The 25,422-nt window shown below is 39.8% G+C and overlaps 1 protein-coding gene across 2 annotated transcripts in view; it reads right to left on the bottom strand.

The window, feature by feature from the left end:
• Positions 1-25,422, bottom strand: part of LYPD6 (LY6/PLAUR domain containing 6) — a 138,311-nt gene that overhangs the window by 111,305 nt on the left and 1,584 nt on the right. The window contains exon 2 of one of the 2 annotated variants that reach the window (XM_069577615.1): positions 10,253-10,343. The exons of the other annotated variant lie outside the window; for it this stretch is intronic. The gene's annotated coding sequence lies outside the window, so the exon portion shown is untranslated. The remainder of the gene's footprint in view (positions 1-10,252; positions 10,344-25,422) is intronic. 2 annotated transcript variants of the gene reach the window in all.

Raw genomic sequence — 25,422 nt, forward strand, 5'->3', positions numbered from 1 at the left:
GCAAGGTACTGTGTCTGCCATACTCTCCCCACACTGCTTCTCCCATAGGCATCCTAGAAATGAACTGTATCATGAAAATCAAAGACGGGAAACTAAATAATAGCTTCTACTTTCTGTTCTACCTTCATTTTTATATTCTTTCCCCAAAATATTCCTTTCCTGTTAGTCTTTAAAATGTGTTTGTGCCAACAGGGCAAAAATGTATTTCCTTATTGGATACTGAAAAATCACATGGGGAATCATGAGAGCCTAGAGAGGGAGGAGGCAAGTAATTTTTAAAGTCTTTCATTCAAAGAATAATAAATTGAGATAGTACTCTAATGAGGTCACTGGTATTAAAAGGCAAAATAACTTAAAACTATTCAGTGGCTTCTATTGAGTTTAGCTGTAATTCTTAGTGGGGTGGACACAGGGATTTAGCACAGTAATCTTGTGGGTTTTTCAAACAATGGATTCACCCTTATTTTCTACCCCACAAAATTATTATACTTCCCCAGGCAGGATGACAGGAGAATTCATGTCCTCTTAAGTTTAGGAACAGGTAACAAAAAGACTGAAAATATTAATATCCATAATTAAATCAATATTCCATAATTGGATACACACAGTATGTTCATATGTGTATATATGCATGTATATGTGTGTATATACACGTGTATGTATGTGTACACGTGTCCAAATAAGACATATATGTTATATATATTAATATGTATGTAAAACCACTCGCTGGTGAGGCCTCTATCCTACTTTTTCCATGTTCCACTTATAGCCACACATGCCCTTGACCGTAATTTTGTTCAAACATATGACCTCTTTCAGCTGATCGTGCTGCTTTATGCCTGTGTGTTGATCCTTCTTTCTTCCTTCTTGTCCTCCCAGGGCAGATGGCCCCCTTCAGTTGTCATCTTCTAATTAAGTCTTCCCTGATCTTCACCACTCCCTCCTTTGTGTTCCACCTTCTCTCAAGTCTATAATTCTTTACTGGAAGTTTGTTATTCGTCCACATCTCCCTAATTTTAAGTTTTCAGAAGTAAAAAAGGTAGGTACCCAATTGATACTTGTTGATTGAATGGATGGATGCACATGATAACAGAAGAAGAAGAAACATCATGATTTGGTATCTCTAAGGCAAAGATATATTCCTTTCCTTAAAATCCATTTACAGACCCAGAGAACAATTTTGCTTATTTATTATCAATAATTAGAAGTAAGAATGTCCAGAGGTAGTGCTGTTTTTCAAATATAAAATATTTAATGACTTTCAGGGCAAACAATGAACCATGTACATAATATGGTCAGCAAAACTTGATTATTTTTTTAAATTCTAGTCATTCTGCCATTATGTAAACAAAAAGAGTAGAAATTAAAACTGTGTGTGTGTGTGCGTGTGTGTGTGTGTGCGTGTGTGTGTACGCGTGCGCGCTCAGTCGTGTCTAACGCTTTGTGACCCCATGGACTGTAACCTGCCAGGTTCCTCTGTCCGTGGGATTTTCCAGGCAAGAATATTAGAGTGTGTTGCCTAATATTCCTTCTCCAGGGGATCTTCCTGACTCAGGGATGGAATCTGTGTCTCTTGCATCTCTCGCATTGGCAGGTGAATTCTTTACCACTGTGCTGCCAGGCAAGCCCAGAATTAAGCTATCACCACCTTAAATTTCATGCCACTGTTGGATGATAATTTGTAATACTAACACAGTGGGACATTTATTTTTGTTCCATCTGTGCTGAAACAGCTACAGCTTTAGCCTTCAGAGATATATTTATGGTCATTATCAGTCAACAAGCCCAGAGAAGCAGTTCTCAGGGAGTATGATCACCATTGATGGCAGAAATAAAGTGAACATGTTAACATGTGCTGGATGAAACTATTATTAATGTGTTCACCTACAGAGCCACCCTGAAGCACACGCAACTGAACCCTGAGAAAGTCAGGGAGCTGCATCTAAACCCTCCCTCAATCTTAGGAGACAAGGCAATTTTGAGCAAAAAGTGCTTACTCAGGGTCAGTTATAACACAAACATCAGACTGTGATACAGGCACTCAAAGTTAAAGCTCATAAAGCTCCCTTTAGTAGGAGAAAAATCTAATTCAATGGTTAAAATGCCAATCAGGGCAGGATAACTAGGCAGCAGCTGAAAACACAAGATTTAGAAATCAACTGCAACTCCTTTGGGGATGCATTACTGCTGAATGGCTGTCAGAAGCAGAACCTAAGTGAGCTGAGGGAGCACCATTAACTTGGGGGAACAAAAGAATGACTCTTATTTAAGTGAACACGCAGAGGATCCCACTAAATTTTTGAAGAGTCACATGTTAAGTGGGTTTAGAAATTTGTCTTAGCCTAAAAAGTATGTGCAAATAAATTTGGATAATGAAAACAAATTAGGAAATATCAGTTCAGTTCAGTTCAATCGCTCAGTCGTGTCCGACTCTTTGCAGCCCCATGAACTGCAGCACGCCAGGCCTCCCTGTCTATCACCAACTCCTGGAGTTTAGGAAATATAGCAAAACCCAAAGTACATTTTCTCTAACATAAACATATGTTATACATACATAAAGAATCAAATATCTCCTAAGGTAGTCAGGAAATTTTGGACTCATGATTGATCTATTCATCCTGAGAAAACATTTATCCTTTAGAAAAGGACATTATCTCTTGGGCCCAAAGCACACTTCATCATTTGACCTTTTCATCTGCCTTCTGCACTGCCAATTCACTCGCCATTCTGAAAAGGAAGAGGGGCATCACTGGGACTCAAGGGAAAAGGCCAGAAGAGACCTGCTCTAAATCACTGACCCAGGAAGTCTCCTATGCACCCTATGTCTTGTCCCAGGTTATTCACTAAACCGTGAAAAGCAATCACATGCAAGGTAGATGTGACAGGAAAAAGAAGGCATCTGGAAGAGGCCAGTAGTCATGGTTGGGGAGAAAAAGGTGATGTGCCCACAAATGGGGGAAGGAAAACATCTCACGTGGTTCAAGCTTCCCCAGCCTACACTGAGTCTCCTTTTACCAACTGAAAGAAAAGGAGCCACCAACGACAAGTACAATGTGGTTCTACCCAGGGCACAGCTGATTGGTCCAAGTTGACATTCGTCCCAGGCTCCACCAATCAGCTCTCTTCTTCAGGATTACTGATTCTGGGAACAGAGAGCCCACGTGGTGGCATAAACTATGAAATGTATACATCTCAGGAGCGTCTGAGGTCACCTTCTCTGCACCTGGGCTGCAGTAAGAAAGAATCGAAACAAGGTCAGAGAAACCAAGAGATAGGAAGAGAATACTGGATACATTCAAATCCTTGCTGGTGAGACCCAGTTATATAGCCTTGGTCTTCTAGCAGTTTTACTGACTGATTCTTCCTTTAATTAATCCTCCATTTACTCATTTAAGAGAGAGGTGACACAGTCCAACACCATAAAAATGCACTATTAGTTAAGCAGAGTGTCCCAGAGTGCAAAGGCAAATCCTTATAGAGTCCAAAAAGGATAAGGTAGGGGTAAGAAAAAGATCCATTCTGCTCCACACACAAGATAATCCTCAAAAAATAAATTGTTCTAAATTAACTTGAGTAATTTTATTAGTTAATATTAAATATTTGAGTCAAAATTAGATATTCACTGCTTGTAAACAAGAATCAAAATATTTGATAAAAATCATAAAAAGATTTAATGCCTGAGTACCTATGATTATAATAGGAGACTTACAGGGATGAGTAGATTGTGAAGTAAAGACCTCTAAGATTCCAAAGCCATCCGAGTGTGCACAAGTCCTTCTCGCTGATTGTGGGATTCTTTAGGAACTGATCACTTGTGTATGTATATATTCACATATATATACATGTAGGTTTATGCTTATCAAGTTTTAGCACCAGAAGTTAAACCCAACATCTCCACTCCCTGATTCAATGCAATCTTGAGATGATGTGAGTTGACTGTGGAACAATTTTGCAGCTCTGAGAAGTTTCCAAAGTTTTTAATTTTCTAAAACTGTATGTGAGACTTTGAGAAAGCATATAAAATGCTAATGTGATATATATTATAGGTAAAAGCAAATAAAATGTTGATGTGATAAGATTGATTAGAAGACAAGGTTTCATGCAAGCAATTAGAATTGACACTGGTAAGCAGATTTAATTCCTGTCATATCAATGAAAACTATGTACCTTCACAAACGGTGACATCATCAAAAATTCATAATGAGAGTAACAAGTTTTGATATTTGGAGAGAGAACATTAAGACTCACACTAGTTTTCTTGGGTCACATCTGGGTAGCCTATTCTACTAGTCTGAAACATTTAAAACATCCTGTATTAACATTCAGTATACCTTTGAAAAGATGAAGCCATTTACCAGGATTGAACTTTGTCCCACAGGAAAAAATATAATTAATCTAGGCAACTTTTAATTAAACAAACTCTAGTTCTCTTCAGAACAGAGTTTCAACAGCTACTTCAAAACACACAAATGCCCTACATCTCACTGTCCATGGGTTCTCAAACCTCCCAAATCTGTCAATTCTCAGGGCTCAAGAGCTCCCAAGGCAAACAAATCGTCACTTCCTGAGTAAATGAACGGAAGAAATAATTTTCAGCAGATTCTACCATTATAAAAGCCAACACTGTCCAGAACTTCTTCTCCAGATTCAGCAGATTATTAATACTCCTGAACACCTACTTAATCTCGAAACAGACCAGCTTTTTCATACAGTAAAGTGTCAGTTTCTCTCCCAGCCCCCTTAACCACAAAGTGGAGGGAAAGGATGAGCACAAGTGATTGAGGGATTCACTTCACAGTTTTCCACCAACACAGAGGCATTCCTTAACAAACAAGGGGCAAAGAGGCCAGAGAGAGCCAGCTGTGGCCCCGTCTAGTCTCCTGTTCCTCCAGGTGCTACCTTGCCTTTTCTCTTAAAATGCCATAGGGAAGAAGCGACCCAAAAGGCTTGAGCTGTCAGGAGTAAGCTCCATAGCCACCCACATCACCACCCGCACCTCTCACCTCCCTTAAGCACCAGTGTCATCTGTCCATAGAAATGGGGCACGAAATGAGCGGAGGAGAGAGTGGATCAGGAGGAAAGAAGCCCAGAATCCTCTGTTTGCGTCTTTTGGACACCAGTCCCTACCTAGTTATACCTTCTCATGCCAGACTTCAGGATAGAACTCCTTTTAAAAATAGCCAAACACACTGCTAAATATGAAATTGGTTTTCTGAGTGAAGCTTCCGTGTCCTGCATGGAGGGCAGAACAACCATGCCTGGTTCCTCATTAAGCAAAGATCTTTATCACAAGCCCCACTGCTTTTACCATCATCTGACCGGTGCCAGAAAGTTTTGATTTACAAGCTTTAGAGTCAGGCTTGAAAAGAGCCTTTAAAATGTCTCGAGGAGCAGATTTTCTTTTAATAAGCATATTTAGGTTGTTTTGAGTCAAGTTCAAAATTCAAGTCACATATGAACAATTTTTATGGAGGGGGAGGAGGAACCTGATGTTCAGATTCATTTGCCTCCCATTTGAAGTAATTCATCTTTAAAATTTCTGTGAAAATTCTACAGAGTTGCCCAGAAAACGGCACCAACCATCTGTAAGTAAAAACAAAAGCTCTCTATAGTATATATCACAGGTTCAAAGCACTTTGGCATCGGCAGATTGAACACGTTATTAAAAGAATTTAACTGCAAGAAGAGCCACCATAATTACACAGCAGCTGGTCTAATGTTGACAAAACAACTTTTAAAGGCTTCCAGAAGCCTTAAAGGCTAATCAATTAAAAAGGCATGAATAGTAATGTATATCCTATTCTTAACACCAGGAGCTGCATCTTCTGCCAATACAGTGAGGTTTTCATTTTAGAACAACCATTTCTCGCATTCTACGATTAAACCAAACACGTGAATAAATTCTAAGTTGTGTCTAGGTGAAACTATTATACTTAAAATAAAATAACTCCATAAAACTTGATTATAAACACTGAACTTAATGAGCATTTCCATACGGGCAAGTTCTTATCAAAATGCCAACAGCTCATGCCAGAATTTGTGCTTACTTTACTAAGAGCAGGCAAAAAAAATGGCTCAGTTTACTGTCTACACTGGCCAACAGCACGTTGGAGGCAAAAAGAATGAATGAATGAACAAATGAATGGATGCTGGAATGAGTCTTTTGGCAGCATCCCAGGGACACTGACTTACTCCCCTTGAGATCTGCCCAAGGGGTCATATGGAATGGCCTTCGCTGTCGATCCCTCTGCCGATCCAATCACCTTCTCTCTCAATCCCTTACATTTGGAGAATTAGAAAGGATTTTATGTATCACTGTATCCACCCCTCTTTAGGACCCTCAAACTTTTTTTTATACAGGGGCAGACAGCAAATAATCTAGGCTTTGTAGGTCACATGGTCTTGTCACTACTCACCTCTACGGTTACAACATGAATGCAGCCCTGTCCACTTAACTGGCATGGCTGGGTGCTGATAAAAATTTATAAAAGGAGGTAGGGAAAGGATCTGGCCCAAGGTCAGTAATTTGCTGACCCCTGCTCCAGCACAAGTCCCCTGTTTCCCAGGTGGTACGGTGATTAAAGAATCCACCTGCCAATGCAGGAAACACAAGAGACACGGGTTCAATCCCAGGGTCGGGAAGATCACTGGAGAAGGAAATGGCAACCCACTCCAGTATTCTTGCCCATAAAATACCACGGACAGAGGAGCCAGGCAGGCTATGCTCCATGGGGTCTCAACGAGTCAGACGTGACTGAGCACGGACACACGCATGCATGCTCTCGCAGCAAGGATTTCCTCTTCCCCACTCAAGATGCAGGAAGTCCCTTTGGGAACCCCTTCAGCAAAGAGGACTAATCCGCTCATGTGGCCTCTTCTACTTTCTGAAGTTTTCTCTTCTCTTGACTTAAATGAGTTTCCCCACAACTGGCAGCCACAGTCACATCTTCATCTTCTGCTCAGTTTTCCACTCCTAAATCATTCTCCCTTACCAGAGGGCTCTGCACAAACAGGCCTTCAAAATCATTTAGTTAGAAAATAACCACCGGTTTTGCCTTCTGGAGCCCCAGAGGGGAAGTATGGTACCTCTTCTACCTGACGGCCCTTTATGTCTTTGAGGACAAGTGCAGGGGACAGGCGTTCACTGCCTGACACTCCTCTGGGATCTCTCTCACAGCATGTTTTATTGTTAGTTTTCTTCAGCCATCTACACAGATTTTTCCTCCTCATTTAGATAGCAATTGAAGCATAGTCCCTGGAACATCGGCTCCATTTGGTTTTACGAGTAACAGTGACAGAATGACCACACAAAGACCAATCAAAAAATCTTTTTAAAAACCTTTCTCCACAAATTCAAAAGGGACAGCTCCTCACTGCAGTGGGAAGACTGCTGGTATGTGGAATTCTTCTGAAGTGAGCACTGATTGTTGAGAGGCAAAAGCCCTCCTTCTCCTCTCGTCTACCACCCATCAGGACCCAGGAGTATCATTTTAACGGGGCATGCTTCATAACACCAACATCCCAACTGAGAGTTCTGAGACTGGGCCTACTGGGGTCCTGGTCACACACTCAATCCTTCTTGGCCAACAGTGGCCCTAATTAATCATGTTAATATCTTGTGCTCTGTATCCCTCTCCTTAATAATCCCCACCACAGAGTATTACACTATTAATTTAAAAATGAAAGTTTTAAAGAGTCAATTACTGAATGTCTGCTATGTGTTTTCATATAAATAGCAATGGTGTGTATATTGCTCGATATGGAATTTTTTTTAATTTTTATTTTAACTTTATTTTACTTTACAATACTCTATTGGTTTTGTCATGCATTGACATGAATCCACCACGGGTGTACATGTGATCCCAAACATGAACCCCCCTCCCACCTCCCTCCCCACAACATCCATCTGGGTCATCCCCGTGCACCAGCCCCAAGCATGCTGTATCCTGCATCGGACATAGACTGGTGATTCGATTCTTACATGATAGTATACATGTTTCAATGCCATTCTCCCAAATCATCCCACCCTCTCCCTCTCCCTCTGAGTCCAAAAGTCCATTATACACATCTGTGTCTTTTTTGCTGTCTTGCATACAGGGTCATCATTGCCATCTTTCTAAATTCCATATATATGTGTTAGTATACTGTATTGGTGTTTTTCTTTCTGGCTTACTTCACTCTGTATAATTGGCTCCAGTTTCATCCATCTCAACAGAACTGATTCAAATGTATTCTTTTTAACAGCTGAGTAATACTCCATTGTGTATATGTACCACAGCTTTCTTATCCATTCATCTGCTGATGGACATCTAGGTTTCGATATGGAATTTTAAAAAACGAAGAAAAACCTGGTACAAACTGGACTTCCCTGGTGGCCCAGTGGTTAAGACTCCATACTGCCAGTGCAGAGGGCATGGGTTCAATCCCTAGTCAGGGAAGTAGGATCCCACATGCTATGTGGCATGGCCAAAAGATTAAAATTAATAAATGAAATGAAAATTTTAAAATAAATAAAAGTATTTTAAAATAATAGAAGAAAGAAACTTCCACTGTGTAAAAAAAAGAAATGGTACAGATGACTTATTTACAAAACAGAAATAGAATCACGATGTAGAAAACAAACGTGATTACCAAGGGGTATGGGGGTGGGGGATAAACTGGGAGACTGGGGTTGGCCTATATACACTGTGCTGGTGCTGTGCTTAGTCGCTCAGCCATGTCTGACTCTTTGCGACCCCATGGACTACAGCCCACCAGGCTCTTTTCTGTCCATGGGGACACTACTATATATAAAATAGAAAACTAATAAAGGCCTACTGTTATAGCACAGGGAACTCTATTCAATATTCTGTAGTGACCTATACGGGAACCGAATCTTAAAAAGAGTGCATATGTGTATAACTGATTCACTTTGCTATGAAGTAGAAACACATTGTAAATCAACTAGACTCCAATAAAAAAATGTTTTAAAGAAATGTTACATATATATATATATATATATATATATTCTATCCATCTTATTCCCAAAAGTATAATATTCATAAAGAATTATTAAAATGATTTCTTAAACAAAAAAAAATAAAAAATAAATTAAAATTAAAATAAAAAATGAAAAAAAAAAAACCTTAAGAGCACTGCTTATAAGTAAGTAACCATCCTCAGGGAAAGAAAGTGGGTCCCCCACAGAACCCCTACTTTCAAATAACTAGTGAGATGATTATCTCACAACATTACTTCTAAATATTACCCCAGGATAATTCTCTTTCATAATCAGTTATAAAATATTTCATGATTTAAATAGGCTATTCTTAATATCACACTTTCTAGTACCAAGGGTCTTTAAGACTATAACAATGACTTCTCTCTTCCAGCATCACTCTGCCTTCCTATATTCCTTCTCCCCACTTCCATGAAGGATGGGGAGGAGGTGTGTCATGAAGTCCTGGCCCATTCCAGTCACTAGAGGTTACCACGGGCGCTGTGTCGGGACGAGAAAGATCTGCTTGTGGACCTCGCATCAGGGTGGTGGAGAGGCCCCAGCAAGGACATGGTGGGCACCTGCCCACTCCACGCTCCAGGAAGCCCAAGACCCACCATCAACTTGGCTGTGCTGTCCAATTTAGCAGACACTAGCCACATGTGGCCACTTAAATTTAAGTAGATTAAAATTAAATAAAATTTAAAATTCAATTCCTCAGCTGCATCAGCCACATGTCAGTAACTCAGTAGCTACATGTGGTCAATGCTTCTATACTGACCAGTGCAGACACAGAATATTTGTCACCACAGGAGAGACTAGAACATTCTACTGGACAGTGCTCAGTCCACTGAGCTGCTCACTGATCACTACTCTCCAGCCAACACCTGCGTGTGTTAGTTGCTCAGTCATGTCCAACTCTCTGAGACCCCAGGGACTGTAAGCTCTCCAGGCTCCTCTGTCCATGGAATTCTCCAGGCAAGAATATTGGAGTGGGTTGCCATTTCCTTCTCCAGGGGATCTTCCTGACCCAGGGACTGAACCTGGGTCTCCCGCATTGCCAGAAGATTCTTTACTGTCTGAGCCACCAAACACCTAGGAGGCTTCATGAACTGTCACAGCCTGCTGGAGCTCTGCTCTGTACCTCCCTGAAACCCAAAGAAAAAGTGAGGACACAGAAATGCCACACCTGGTTATGCCAAACCACCAACACCACGCTGTTTTTAAGTCATTCTTTAAGTAAAATGAACAAAGAAATGTATAACTTGCTCTTACCTCAGGGAGTTCTGCCAAAGTCCTCAGCTTTCCCAACTTCATGAGAAACTTTAACCCAGAATAAAAATGAGACTTGATCCTCATCTAGATTCTAGTAAAAAGTAGGAGAGGGAACAAGAGGCAAAATTTTTCTCACCATTTGCTCTGAAGTTGGCATCCTTTGTGTTATTTTATTGTCACTTTTGTTTTAATTATCATTTTGCATAAAAAAAGAAAGCAGAGGTCTTTTTTTTTCCTTTATAAAACATGACTCCAAAGTTCCAATGAAAGCATTAAAATACTTACAAGCCTTAGATTTATCACCGGGTAAATAAAGTCATTCAATATCTGCCTCTACGTAATGCAGCATACAATTTTTTCCAACTTACTAAAATTGCTAAGATTCAAGAACAAGAGAAAGTTGCTAATAAATTTAAAATTTCCCACACCGTGACTTTGGAGAACATAAAATTATGAGAGGAACTAAATTCAGATTCCAAGCTGCTTTCTGAAAGATGAGCTGACCTCCCGATAGTCTATAAAGTCTGTGAAACATCTGTTTTGATAACACATGTACTTAAAATTCCCTACATGTCAGTTTCAAGTTACTCATAATATAAGGCAGCACCAGCTGCAAGGATAAGGGGAAGAAACTGTTGCTTAAGTGTCAAGAAACGCTCAAGATTTTAATGAGACTCAAGACTCTATCATGTGCATATCGTGGTCCCGGGAAATAGAATGCAGACTGTAAGTCTCACCCCTTCCACTAGTGAGAAAATTCTACCCTGATCTTGTAAGTTTCCCCTTACTACCTTCTCACTAAGGGGCAAGTGTTTAATTCCTTTACCTTTTAACCAAATGCCCTCCCTTCGTTATTTCTAACCCTTCAAATATCATCCATTTGCAAAGACCAGTTGCATTTTCACACTTTCCATGAAAGTTGCTTCATCTCTTCTGGCCCACATACTCCTCACTCCTCTCAGTAGGTATAGCAAAAAAATAAAGGACCTTATAATGGTCACTTAATTATCCTCATTCTGCCCTGACAGGCCAATCTGATCTCCTCACCCATACAGGTTAGCTCCCATTTCCTGGCTTTTACAGAGAGAGTGAAGCCCCCCAATTATATCTTCAGCCCAGATCTCTCTCCTGAACTCACGGTCATATCCCCAACCACCAACTCCCTGTCTCCATGTGGAAGCCTGATAAGCATCTCAAATGTAAGGTCTCTCTGGATGATGGGCTCCTCTTGCAAATCTGCTCCTCCTCAGCTTTCTCATCTCAGTACATGACAACCCTACCCTTTTAGTTCTCTGATCCCAAACCTTGGATCCATCTTTGACTCAGCTTGCTCACTCATGCCCCACACCCTACCTTTCAGTAAATCCTTATCTCCTCCATTCTTTTCAAACAGACAAAGGATGCCCCCTCTCACCACCTCCACTGCAACCTCCACTCCATGTTGGATCTAAACCAAAGTCATCTGTATTGTTGCAATAGCCTCCTTCAGCCTTGTCCCCTCCTTCCTAATCATACATTTAATCAGGTCATTCCTTGGTGGAAATTCTGCCAATGGCCCAACTCTCTCAGTCCAAAGAAAGAAAGAAAAGGAGAGAGGGAGGGAGGAAAACATCTTCTAAGACTGCCTGATGGAAGGGATGCACTCTTATGTCTTTGACCTTATACTACTCTCTCCCTGGCTTACTCCACTCCCACCATTGGTCTCTTGCTGTTTTGAGAGCCCGTGACTTCATGATGCCAAAATAGCACCTTTGCATTTCTGCCTGGAAGGCCCTTCCTGCAGAAGTCCCTAAGGCTCTCTCCCTTACCTAGTCCAGGTGCTCATGTGACACCTTTTGCGTGGGGCCTCTGGCCACCAAAGTTAAAGTTATCAACTGCCTCCAGCTCACCTCTGACATACTTTGTCCCTCCCTCCACTTTAGTTTCTCCGTATCACTTAGCATCATCTGGCATGCTGCATATTTTCTTATTTATGTCCTTATCTTCTGCCCCAACCCTCTAGAATGTAAGATCTATGAAGACAGGGATTTTGGGGAGAGATATTTACTGGTTTATCCCCAAAGACTTTTGCTTATTTCACTCACTATTGTGTTTTCCCTGTGAACTCTAATTGGCATGACTTGTTTCTCAAATATTTAGAGACAGAGAGAGAAGACACCCCAAGTTCCATGAAGACAGTTGCCCTACCTTACCCTTTCTATTTATATCTTGGGTAGGGCCCAGAAAAGAAGCACTAGTTGCCTGATCATCACCATGTTTGCACTGGCAAGTATAAAATATTTAGCCATTCAAATTTTTGGACTTGTTAAATGTAGACAGTGTTGCTGTAACAGTAAACGATGTAACTATTTTTAAACAATTTCAACATTATTTAAACTTAAGTTTATAATCTATTCAAGTGTGAACCATTCTCAAAGTCACCAATAAGAGACAGTTTCTTAAGCGCTGTCCCCAAAATGACACAAACACCTGCCCAAAAAAAGATGGGTAAGGGAACCTTAATACTGTCATTTGTTGGGTAAATTACAGCAAATAAAATCAACTTCTATACCAAGCCCCCAACAAGTCATTTGAGTTCTTTTGTCATTAGCTTGATTATTAAAACAAACAGGTGATTTTAATAAATCAACTCCACTGTGCCAAGTGATACTGTTGGTAATGTCCTAGACAAACTGTTAGGGGATTACAGATATTGGAGGAATGGAACAGAGAAACAAGGAGCTTTCCCCCAATCCTGTTTCAAAAGAGAGGGATATATATACCCTCTTGTTTCTTTTCTTTATTGAAGTATAGTTGATGTACAATATATGTTACAGGTGTACAACATAGTGAGTGATTAGTAATTTTTAAAGGTTATACTGCATTATACTGTTATTATAAAATATTGCCTATATTCCCTGTGTTGAACAACATAACCTTGTAGCTTATTTCAGTTCAGTTCAGTTATTCTTAGTTGTGTCCGACTCTTTGCAAGCCCATGGACTGCAGCACACCAGGCCTCCCTGTTCATCACCAATTCCCGGAGTTTACTCAAACTTATGTCCATTGAGTCTGTGATGCCATCCAACCATCTCATCCTCTTTAGTCCCCTTCTCCTCCCGCCTTCAAACTTTCCAAGCATCAGGGTCTTTTTCAATGAGTCAGCTCTTTGCATCAGGTAGCCAAAGCAATGGAGTTTCAACCTCAGCATCAATCCTTCCAACGAATATTTAGGACTGATTTCCTTTAGGATGGACTGGTTGGATCTCCTTGCAGTCCAAGGGACTCTCAAGAGTCTTCTCCAACACCACAGTTCAAAACCATCAATTCTTCAGCGTTCAGCCTTCTTCACAGCCCAACTCTCACATCCATACATGACCACCGGAAAAACCATAGCTTTGACTATGCTTATTTATTTTATATAATAGTTTGTACCTCTTCATTACCCACCCCTGTCTTGCCCCTCCATTTCTTCTCTCCACTGGTAATCACTAGTATGTTTTCTCTATGAGTCTATTTTCTTTTTTAAAAAACTAATCTTTAACAAAGGAGACTTACTAGTCAAGAAGTCTAAAAAGTGCCTAGTCTTTCTACACATCCACAGCACAGACTATATAATATCAACTGTCAAGTACAGACCAAATGCAAACAAGGCTCTTTTTCACAAAAGATGACTCAAACTTTATGCCGAAAGCTTTATGGAAATCAGCATACCTAAACTGACTGAGCATTCCAAAGGGGAAATGCTGTAGCATGCCAAAACAAACCCTTTTCAATGGTTTGAAGACCCTTGGGTTCAGTCCCGCAGAGAGCATCTCATTCCTGTGGGAGAAGACTTGGGTCTCCTCCAAACTTCATTGAGCTGCTGCAGTACAGAACCAACTACATCTGTTCAGTTTGGTGAAACCTGTACAAAACTTTTCAAGTATAATTCTTTTATCTGCGTATCTTCTGAAACAGGAAAATGAACATTACCCAATAATTAGCATTACGTTGGCAGGTTATAAAAAATTTACTTTTAATTGTTAAGAAAAACAGCCTGTAGAGTAGATAATGGTTACATTACTGGCATGACAGTGGTGGCAGTTATAGGATGCACTGCTCATTAACTAATCTGTTTTATTTATTCAGCAAACACTGAGAGAGTAGGGAGACTCTCTCTCTTTAGATATCTGCGGAGCATCTAGTTTGTGCCAGTGCTTGCAATGTGCAATGAACTAAAGTGCTGCTCAAACGTGTAAGGGAAGAGAAAAGTCAGCCTCTAAATATGAGAAAGCTGAACGTAAAAATCTAGGCACAGTGCCACTTGGAATCCTCACTGAGACAACTCAAAAAGGTGAGGAAACACGAGTCTTATGAGTCAAGCCAATATCAAAATATGTATATTATCACTTGGGAAAAGAATAGTTAGAAATTCTTTACCAAATTTCAAATCTCAATTTAGAGTTTAAAAATATAATTAAATGCATACAACGAATTCCAATTCTTTTAACAAGACAAGAAAACCTAAATAGGAATATTGATGTTTCATCAGAGATAAACCTGAATTCAAATAACAGAACATTTGACAAATATTCTTAACATTTTTAAATAAGGGTGGAAGATAGACAATCAAACTTTAGAAATAGTGCCACATGTAAATTTAATTGTAAAAGAGAAATTATTATCCTATTTTGGCTTTTGTATCCTAACATTATCTAATAAACTATTTCTTTAAAAACACAGAAAGAAGACTAAATTCAGAGCCCACTGAAAGTTGTCTGCTGTGGGTTACCTGTAGAGGTTTGGATTGATTCTAATTTCAGAGAATTCACAAAGTGCAATGATGACAAAATGAAAAAAAAAAAAACCAAAACGTTGTGAATCCTTATTACTTCTTTCTAACCCAGAATTAAGTCCTGTTTCCCCCTACTACCCCAACCACTAGCAACCTCTGAAAGGTGAGTTACCTTAGCACAAGGATCCAGACCCAGCTATGCTGGACCCTGGACTCCTGCCTCCTCTGCCTCCCCAAATAACCATACCTTTCACCAGCTCCTCATCCAGCAAAGGAGGAATCTGGCAGGAGCCAGATAGAAAGTCCAAGACTGGTGCTGGTGAGGAGAGGTATGCTAGACATTGCCCGTAATCCTGAAGAGAAGGGGAAGGACAGTGCACATTTTATATACCTTCAGTATTCATCATCTCATCTTTATGCTACAACTCTGAGATTAATTGCACTGCTCTGCTCAGAAATGCCTCTGCCAGGATGAACTCTGGGTCTTTTATAAATTGTTCCTTTGTGAAATATTATCCCCTCTCTATTCTTCTCTATTAATAAACATTTCAATATTTTTGTTAGGGTGTGTGTACTGGGGGAATTTGTTATTTGTGTTCTGACTGCCTGTGACTTTATGTCATCTAAAATATACAAGTTTGGGGAAAGTGCATGGCATGCAGGTTTGCACTGTCTCAATGTGATCTTAAAGTAGACGCAGGGATTTTTCTAACAGTACATTTTTGATCAAAAGGTTTATACAATACAAAAATTCTTCAAGATGAGAGGCAAGGAGTTAGCTAGAAAAGAAACAGAAAGAAAGACATACTACACAGCTGTACATTCACAGAATTTAAAACCGAGAAAAACCTCAGGCAACAGCTGGTCCAGTATTTGGTGCTGCACAGAACACTGACTCAAAAGATGCACCTTCTCAGTGGGGTCCATTAGCAAACAGGTTTGGGATTCACTGAAGAGTACACCTCCTTTCAGGTATGTAGAATGATCATTCACTTACCAAGTCCTCAAAAGTCTTACAGTTGAAAAGCAGTTAATCCATTGTATCCCAAACATTTTTGACCATTGTACTTTCCCCCTCAGATATCCCAAGGAACCAGTATCTCTTCCTGCAGACCCTGCTTCAGAAGTGCATGTACAATCATTTTACAAATGAGAAAAGAGACGTTCAAAGAAGTTACCTGGCTTGGCCAAAACCCAGGAAGCAATTCAGTTCACTTCAGTCACTCAGTCCTGCCCAACTCTTTGTGACCCCATGAACTGCAGCACTCCAGGCCTCCCTGTCCATCATCACCTCCCTGAGTTTACCCAAACTCATGTCCATTGAGTTGGTGATGCCATCTAACCATGTCATCTTCTGTAGTCCCCTTCTCCTCCCACCATCTTTCCCAACATCAGGGTCTTTTCAAATGAGTCAGTTCTTCGTATCAGGTGGCCAAAATATTGGAGTTTTGGCTTCAACATCAATCCTTCCAATGAACACCCAGGACTGATCTCCTTTAGGATGGACTGGTTGGATTTTCTTGCAGTCCAAGGGACTCTCAAGAGTCTTCTCCAACACCACAGTTCAAAACCATCAATTCTTCCACACTCAGCTTTCTTTACAGTCCAACTCCTACATCCATACATGACTACTGGAAAAACCATAGCCTTCACAGGAAGGAATTAGTGGTTGATAATTCAGCAAATAGCCAGATGAGAACTTAAATTAAAAGTGGGAAATAAGTGAAGGCCCCAACATCTTTTTGTTTCCACCCATACCTCACCACAAAACCATTGCCTCTTCTGTATCTCTGTCTCAATCACCTTGGACTCTTTGATTTCCTCAACTTTTACTTGCCTATTGACCAATATGCTGGATTCACTGATTGGCCAACATGTGCTTCCAGGAAGCCATTTTTGTTTTTATGGCCATGCTTTGCGACAAGTGAGATCTTAGTTCCCAGAGCAGAGATCAAACTTGTGCCCCCTGTGTTAGAAGCACAGAGTTTTAACCACTGAACCACCAGAGAAATCCTCATGGAAGCCTTTTTTAACAGTGATCTTTTAGACTCTAGAGTTGAGACTGACTCAGCACCAGAATTGCCCTACTGAAGGATGCGGTAGGAACACAAGATAACCTAAGGCAGACAGAACTTTGTGGCTCTTTTCAATTTTATTTCTGTTTATTTTAGGGCTTCCCCGGATAAGATTGGAATGAGATAAGACTGGAAAGTTTTCTTCAATTGGTTATAAAGTAGGTGATCCTTTGCTTATTGTAAGTCCTCCAGCTCCTTCCTTTCTGTACTCTTTTTCTGCTTCCCATTTCCCATGTTCAACCTTATTCAGTACACTGTTCTAGGAGAGATCTGAAGCCCTCGTGCAATGTCAAAACTGCCCAGAAGCTGTAGAAATGAGTTTATCCATTTGCTTATAACATCTTGTAGGTGCTACAGCATACAACATTTCTTAAATTTATTTAACCTAGCTGAAAATTACCCCCTTTAACAATGGGCTCTATGACATATTTTCCAAGCTAAGAAAGTACCATTACAAACAGTACCTCTCTTTAAATTGCTATTCCATTATAGGATACACATTGCCTGTCATTTAGAAAGCTGAGCTTCTGAACAGCTTTGATGGGAAAAACATTTTCTGAATCCTGTTGATTTTTACTTGCCTGGTTTGGTTCTAAACACTATTGGCAGCAGTAGAAAATGAACCCTGAGTTGTTTCTCAGAACTGGGTGGAGTTGATGCTAATCTAGCCACATCTTACCTCAGTTCAGTCGCTCAGTCATGTCCGACTCTTTGTGACCCCATGGACTACAGCACGCCAGGCCTCCCTGTCCATCACCAACTCCCGGAGTTCACTCAAACTCATGTCCATTGAGTCGGTGATGCCATCCAACCATCTCATCCTCTGTCACCCCCTTCTCCCCCTGACCTCAATCTTTCCCAGCATCAGGGTCTTTTCCAATGAGTCAGTTCCTTGGCCATCAGGTGCCCAACATCAGTCCTTCCAATGAACACCCAGGACTGATCTCCCTTAGGATGGACTGGCTAGATCTCCTTGCAGTCCAAGGGACTCTGAAGAGTCTTCTCTAACACCACAGTTCAAAAGCATCAATTCTTCAGCACTCAGCTTTCTTTATAGTCCAACTCTCACATCCATACATGACTACTGGAAAAACCATAGCCTTGACTAGACGGCCCTAAAACTACATTTTAAGTCAGCTGGCTGTGATTCCAACACATGACAATGGAACAGGAAGAAGAACCCTGGCTATTCAAGATTAAACAGACCTAGCCTTGTCTGGTTCTCTATTTAAAAAGCATCAGCTCTAATTATGTGTTGAAAACTCATTCAAAGAGTTTTCAACAGCCAAGAAGGATTCTGTATATCTTTACCTATATATGGCAAGTTTGATATATTGTCTTGTTTTATTCTATTAAGGATAAAGATCAAACACACTGAACACATGCTATATACATATAGCTAGGTAGCCACCATGTAACCTAGAGAAAAAGAATGCTAATAAGGTAGTATGAAATTAGATATGAATAATTAAGTATGGCTGACAAGAAATGATTATTTTCTTCCTTGAACTTTTCTGTTTAGCAGAAATTAATTCTATACACTTCTAAAAAGCATGGTACAGCTTAGTATGAAAGTGTGAAATAGCCAGCTTTTTATTTTCAGGTGAGCAGATGGCTTATCTAACTTTCCCAAGTCCTGGTCACAGTGATTGATGGCTTAGAGTCTGTTCTGCAAAGACCCTCAATACCTAGAGTGTATTCCTAGGAAACAAAAGCAAGGAGGGGTCTTTGAGGAGAACAGTCACAGATGGCAGTATTTGTTTGCTCTTGGTAGACATTCAGGGACTAAAGGTACATGGCAATTGTCAAAAACTACAAAGCCAAAGGGGCGTTCCAGGTGGCACTAGTGGTAAAGAACCTACCTGCCAATGCAGGAGACTCAAGGGAGGCTGGTTCAATCCCTGGGTTGGGAAGATCCCCTGGAGTAGGAAATGGACCCCTCCAGTATTCTTGCCTGGAAAATGCCACGGACAGAGGAGCCTGATGGGATATGGTCCATGGGCTTGCAAAGAGTCAGGCATGACTGAGCACACACAGCACACACAAATCCACAACCTGTCTTTTCCATCTAAATCAGTCTTCTGCCATCCTCCCTCTTCCTCCTCCCTACCCCCCAGCCCATCCCTAAACTTCATAGCTTTTTCTCTATGAAAGCAGTACGTCTATTCAACACATTCACTGAAAGCTTACTCTGTACAAGACAATGTACTCATGCAAGCATTCAACAGAAATAAGACATGATGCATATAATAAGCTAGAATGTAAAAATCAGTACGCTATTATGAAATACAGGTATAAGTAAAAGAGAAAAATGTACCTTGATGTAATTCAAGAGAAAAGACTTCTTTGCGAGGACTGCATTTGAACTAGGCCTTGAAGGATTGAAAAGAATTGTCAGTTGGGAAATAATGGATGAAAGGACACTCCTGACCAAGGGCACGTCTGACCAAGAACAAGTTAGAACTGCTACAAAAGTTTCTGTGGATTCATTCAGTTGGGTGACTGGGAATATGAATTAAAAGAATTCCATAAAGGAAAATCTTTCTATGAAGTTATACATAAAAGAAAAACCATGTTTTTCTAATACCATTCCTTTGATCTTGTATGGAAAGACCCTACATCAATGCAGAATATTACTTCTATTAAAGTCACTATTTTTAAGAGTTAATATTTTTAGAACACTTGAAAGTCAACTTTTCTATCTTTAAGATATAAGAATTCTAAGAAATTAAATGTATTCTACATGGATAATCAAGTCAAAGAACAGGAAGGATCTACATAGTAAGAAAAGAACAAATTCCAGGGAGATATGCTAGATGTTTTAAATTTCTTGTTATAGATCTCCAAGAACTCTGTCTTATTACCTCAGTTTCTTCTAAATACCAATATTAAGTCACAGTTTAATTAGATCAGTATTATTGGGTAGTTTTAAATGTCAAAAAATATATGTTGGTTCCTACTCACCTGGGAATTTAATTAGTGCAACCCCTTGATTTTATAGTTGAAGCAAATGAAGCCCAGACACTGGATGACTAACTTGCTAAAGGTCAGTCAGCTAGTTAATAGTAACCAGTTAAATTGGAGGAAACTATATAATTTGCCTAAGGACACACTTGCCTAAGGTCTGGCAACTGGTGGGGCTGGAATTACAACATGGGAGATTCCTGGCTTCTAAGGTTGTTCTACACTGCTCTCTCTGCCAATGGAAAACTAACAATAATCCCTCATAAGCAGGTAGAGTCCTGTAGATGAAAAGCCATACAAATAAAAAGTAGAGTAATAAATGCTATTATTATAAGTGCAAGTAAGTGTATATATTATCTAAATTGCTTTAATGGCATAAAGAAACAAGTATTTCTAGACATCATGATGGAAACAATGTGTACATTTGCTAGTTCATATACTATCTGGTACTTTTTAAGAAGGAGGGAAATAAGATAAGAACAATGAAATCTTTATTTATCCTGCTTTTTAGGGCATAAAAATATTAAGCAATATATTTTCGAAAATGTTCACCCCCAATACTACTGCCCAAACACATTAACTGTATTGTATTTAATCATTTAGAATGCTTAGAGGTACTTGTTTTGACAATTCAAGTAACATTCATGATTGTTTTTAAATGTCAGACATAGGACAATCTTGGCTTTAAGAATTCTTATATCCATGGCTTTTAAAAGGTCTATGAAAAGATGAAGATTTCACACCCAATGCTTCTGTAATGCTTCTGTTTTGCCAACAGTCCATTATGTGGTAATCATTTAGGCATACACCTCAATGTTTTTTGGAATCTATTTTTAATTTTAGCCTTCATCCTCTCTTGGCGAAAGAGAGAGTAAGGATGAGTGAGTGGGATGTAGGACAGGAGATAGAGGTATTATTAACACATAGTCTTTGAGCTTATTACTTCCTGTCTGAACCCCCTTGCTTTCAAATATCAACAGATGTGTTTTAGTTTTTTATTTTCCTGAAAAATAATCCAAGCTCACTGTATTTGTAACTGTGTGCATGAGAATTTGACTTCTGGTATCTGTCTAGCTCTTCCTTTGCAGCAACCTCAAGAGGGTAAAAACGTCAATTAGCCTACTCATTAATGGTAACTAGTCACCAGTTATATATTATGAGTAGACTGAGAGAAAACTAAAATTATCTAATAAGGACATTATACGTTGGGCTTCTCTGAGGGCCACAACTCTGGAAACTGGCCACATCCCTTATGGGATCCTGGAAGCTTTGTCAACACAACTGTTACAAGAGATATCAGCTTCCATTAACTTGGTTCGTCATATCCTGACGGTGGTGGGTGGTGTAGTTGCTAAGTGGTGTAGTTGCTAAGTCGTGTCTGACTCTTTGCGACCCCATGGACTGTAACCTGCCAGGCTCCTTTGTCCATGGGATTTCCCAGGCAATAATACTGGAGTGGGTTGCCATTTCCTTCTCCCAGGGAAGAGGGTATTGTGCCTGTGTGTGCGCTAAGTCACTTCAGCCGTGTCCGACTCTTTGCAACTCCATGGATTGTAGCCCAACCAGGCTCCTCTAGTCCATAGAATTCTCCAGACAAGAATACTGGAGTGGGTTGCCATGTCCTTCTCCTCATATCCTGATAATTATGGCAAAAATGGAACATGTTTTCATTTCCCAGTTCTTACTATCTAAAGAAAGCACAGTGTTCATCTTCAGTCACACTTTTTCTTAGTACCAAATACAAAAAAAAAAAAAAAGTTTAAACTTGCTGCCTTTCACATATAGGGAATTCATGGGGAAAATAGAGGCAATTTTTTCAACTTACAGATTTGCAGAAGACATAAAAATGATAATCAGACGAGCCTTTCTTAAGACTATACGAAATCTGAGGTTACAACACTATATCTTATTTTCATAATACTTTTTAACTACGAGCAAATACCCGTTCATTGAAGAAAATCTGGAAAGTATTTAAGTAAAAGAAGACAATAAAAACACATGCAATCTCATACACGCTAGTAGTGTACTGTTAGTTGCTCAGTCGTGTCTGGCTCTTTGTGGCCCCATGGACTGTAGCCTGCCAGGCTCTTCTGTCCGTGGAATTCTGCAGGAAGAATACTGGAGTGGGTAGTCATTCCCTTCTCCAGGGGATTTTCCCAACCCAGGGATCAAACCCAGGTCTCCTGCATTGCAGGTAAATTCTTTACTGCCTGAGTCACCAGGGAAGCCCTATAATCTCATAACACCCAGAGACAGTTACTATTAATGTACTGATGCATTTGTTTCTATACAGAAAGATGAACAGATAAGTACAGAAATTTTATATAAACTTAACTACACATTTTAATAGTATCACACTAATATAAAATTTTATATCCTTCTCTTAACATTGACTTTAACTTGGTGGACATATCTTTTAAAAGAGAGCTATGAGAATATTATCCAGCTATTTTGACTGCTGATGGGAATGGAATTTAAAACCATCTCCTACAAACGTGCTTGGGATTGCTTTTCCCAAGTATACTTATCTTCAATCTTCCATGTTGACTTTAATCTTCTATTATTTTTCTTCCCATTTAGGTTGTCTTTTAAATTATTCCTATGGTTCAACTTTATCAGCATAGTTTTCACTTACTTGTAAGAACTATATACCATCTGTAGACATTTATAAAAGTTAAAATAAAACCATCCCCAAACTAGTTCCCAGAAGAGCCTACCTGTCCACTCAGAAAAGTGTCTATTTATCTCCAGTTTGTTTCTTGTTTCTTGGCCAAACAAAAAAGTCATGAATAGGGAGAGAACCAGGATTTGAAATCTAGTCAAGCTTTCTGAAAGCTTAAAACACATATCCTTTCTGCAACGCTTTAGCTACAAATATATTCCCTTAAACACATGATTTCCCCTTTCTCCAAAATAAGTTGTATTACTATAATCTACGTTCACTTTGAACATTGATCTCACAGTTGTCCATAGGGACATGGATCTGGCTTGATGGCTTCAGGGTCCTCCCTGAAACTCCTCCCCTGACAAGAGCCCCTCAAGTCTTCCAGCCAATGTCCTGGAGAGCTGTCACTTACACACTAAGGTTCAACACACTTGGATGATGACCATCTTGGAGATTTAGTATCTAGTCTGTTGATTAGGTCGAGAATATCCTCGGCACTTGCCATTTCTCAGTCTATTATTTACAGTGCATTTACTGCCTGAGAAAGCCTGGGTATAGGAATATTATTCAGCAAAAGCGGAAGCAAAGAATTCATTTATATTGTGTTCTCTTTTTATATATCTGAGTGTATGTTTGGTACAGTGCAAGCCAGGTACTTCTACAGTTCTCATTTCACAATATATAAGAGTGTTTCATCATTATTTTGGGAATCCATTGCAAGAATTTGTCCGCATTCATTTTTGGCTACCTCATTTTTAGTGTGCTTGGGATCTGTCACCCTTCATGGGCTTAATTTAGTAAACTGACTCTTCAAATATTTCTGCCTACATTAATGCAAACAAAATTAATACTACTCATCTTAATAAATATTATGCAACATATTATGCAATATATCCTGAGCAACAGTTGTCCAAGAAAAGATCTGCAAATGATGGATTTTTAATAAATAATCATGTAGGCAGATAGCTGTAAGCTCCTTATTGCTAGGTATGCAAGTAAACACATGATTTCTCTTTAATCAATGTCTTCTGTTGCATTTATAAACTAGTTAATGAGTATTTCAGGACTTTTGATAAGTGGGTTTCCCTCCCCGTCCCCCCAAGAGTGGCTCTGGGTTTATTTAAGTAATGTTTTGTTCAAATCTTTTTAAAATTCAAATGACACTAACAAAACAATCATTTATTAGAGCTTCATTGTAATTGTCTATTGAACGTCTGAGGAGTTTCTACTTACAGAGTTGCAGACCTACTTATTTCTCAAACATCTCTGCCACTGTCACTTGGTTTTTCTGAAGCACTACCCTAAGTACCCGGTGGCTCAGCAGTAAAGAATCCGCCTGCAATCAAGGAGACATGGGTTCGATCCCTGTGTCAGGAAGATCTCCTGGAGGAGGACATGGCAACCCACTCCAGTATTCTTGCCTAGGAAGTCCCATGGACAGAGGAGCCTGGCGGGCTACAGTCCATAGGGTCAAGAAGAGGACACGACTGAAGTGACTTAGCACACAACATAAGTACAGGGCTTCCCAGGGGGTACGAGTGCTAAACACACACACACACACACAAACCCTGCCTGCCAATGAAGTAGATGTAAGAGCCACAGGTTTGATCCTTGGTTCACGAAGATCCCCTGGAGAAGGGCATGGCAACCCATTCCAGTATTCCTGCCTGGAAGAATCCCAGGGACAGAGGAGCCTGGCGGGCTACAGCCAATGGGGTTGCAGAGTTGGACATGGCTGAAGCGACTTAGCACACAAACACCATAAGGACATCATTCTTTAGGGTTTTGATTACTTGTATATTTAACAACTCATTAATAAAAATAATATGCCCCTTTGAAAAACATAGTTCCTTAAAAACCATTATTAGCTTTCTCCCTAAACGTTTATCAGCCCACATGTAGTGGGAGCTAAGTGGTACTTTGCAGAGAAAAGCCTTTTGAGAATGGTACATAATAGTCCCGTACTATGGGTTGAATAGTAAAAAAAAAAAAAAAAGCTACAGAAATCAGAACCAGGAAATAAGGAAGCCCAGCATGAAAGAAGGAAGAGAGGGAGCAATGGAGGGAAGAACTCCGGAAAAAAACTTGAACTCTGCTATTCACTTTGGAAAAGTATTCAACTTCTGAGAGCTTCAGTTGTTCACCTGTCAAACAGGGGTGATGAAAATATGACTTCCTCACAGATACTTTAATAGTAGATCTCAGTGTGCCTTGTGAAGTTTACAACATGATGCAAAGTATGGCTTTTTACTTGGCATCATTCGCTATAATCAGTCCCATTTATGCATTCTGTGCTATAAACATTCATCTTATAAAGACTGCGGACAGCTTCAAAAGGTAGACCCATGCATTGTAACTACCTTTTTTGGTTTGGAAGCACTTCTGATATTTTTAACTCAAAAAACTAATTCACAATTTTTAACAGCATTTGTGTGCCACAAGCTCAGAAAGCTTACTGTTTGTTCTCATGACTAGAGTCCTGCAAAATCTCTTTTTAAACAAGGAAGCCTCGTTTAAGTCCTGTTTCAGTCTGGTGCCTTTGGTCAAGGTGGAAACTAAAATTGAAAACAGATAGATGTTTTACATTTAAATGGGTTTAACATAAATGTGTATTAAGCCATTTCATGGACGATTGCACAAATACCTTTTGCAAACTTGGTACACGTGAGCACATATACAGTAACCATTAGTGTCTTCTAGAGAAATAAGC

Source organism: Ovis canadensis, chromosome 2 (genome assembly GCF_042477335.2).
Source record: "Ovis canadensis isolate MfBH-ARS-UI-01 breed Bighorn chromosome 2, ARS-UI_OviCan_v2, whole genome shotgun sequence".
NCBI classification, from domain to species: domain Eukaryota; kingdom Metazoa; phylum Chordata; class Mammalia; order Artiodactyla; family Bovidae; genus Ovis; species Ovis canadensis.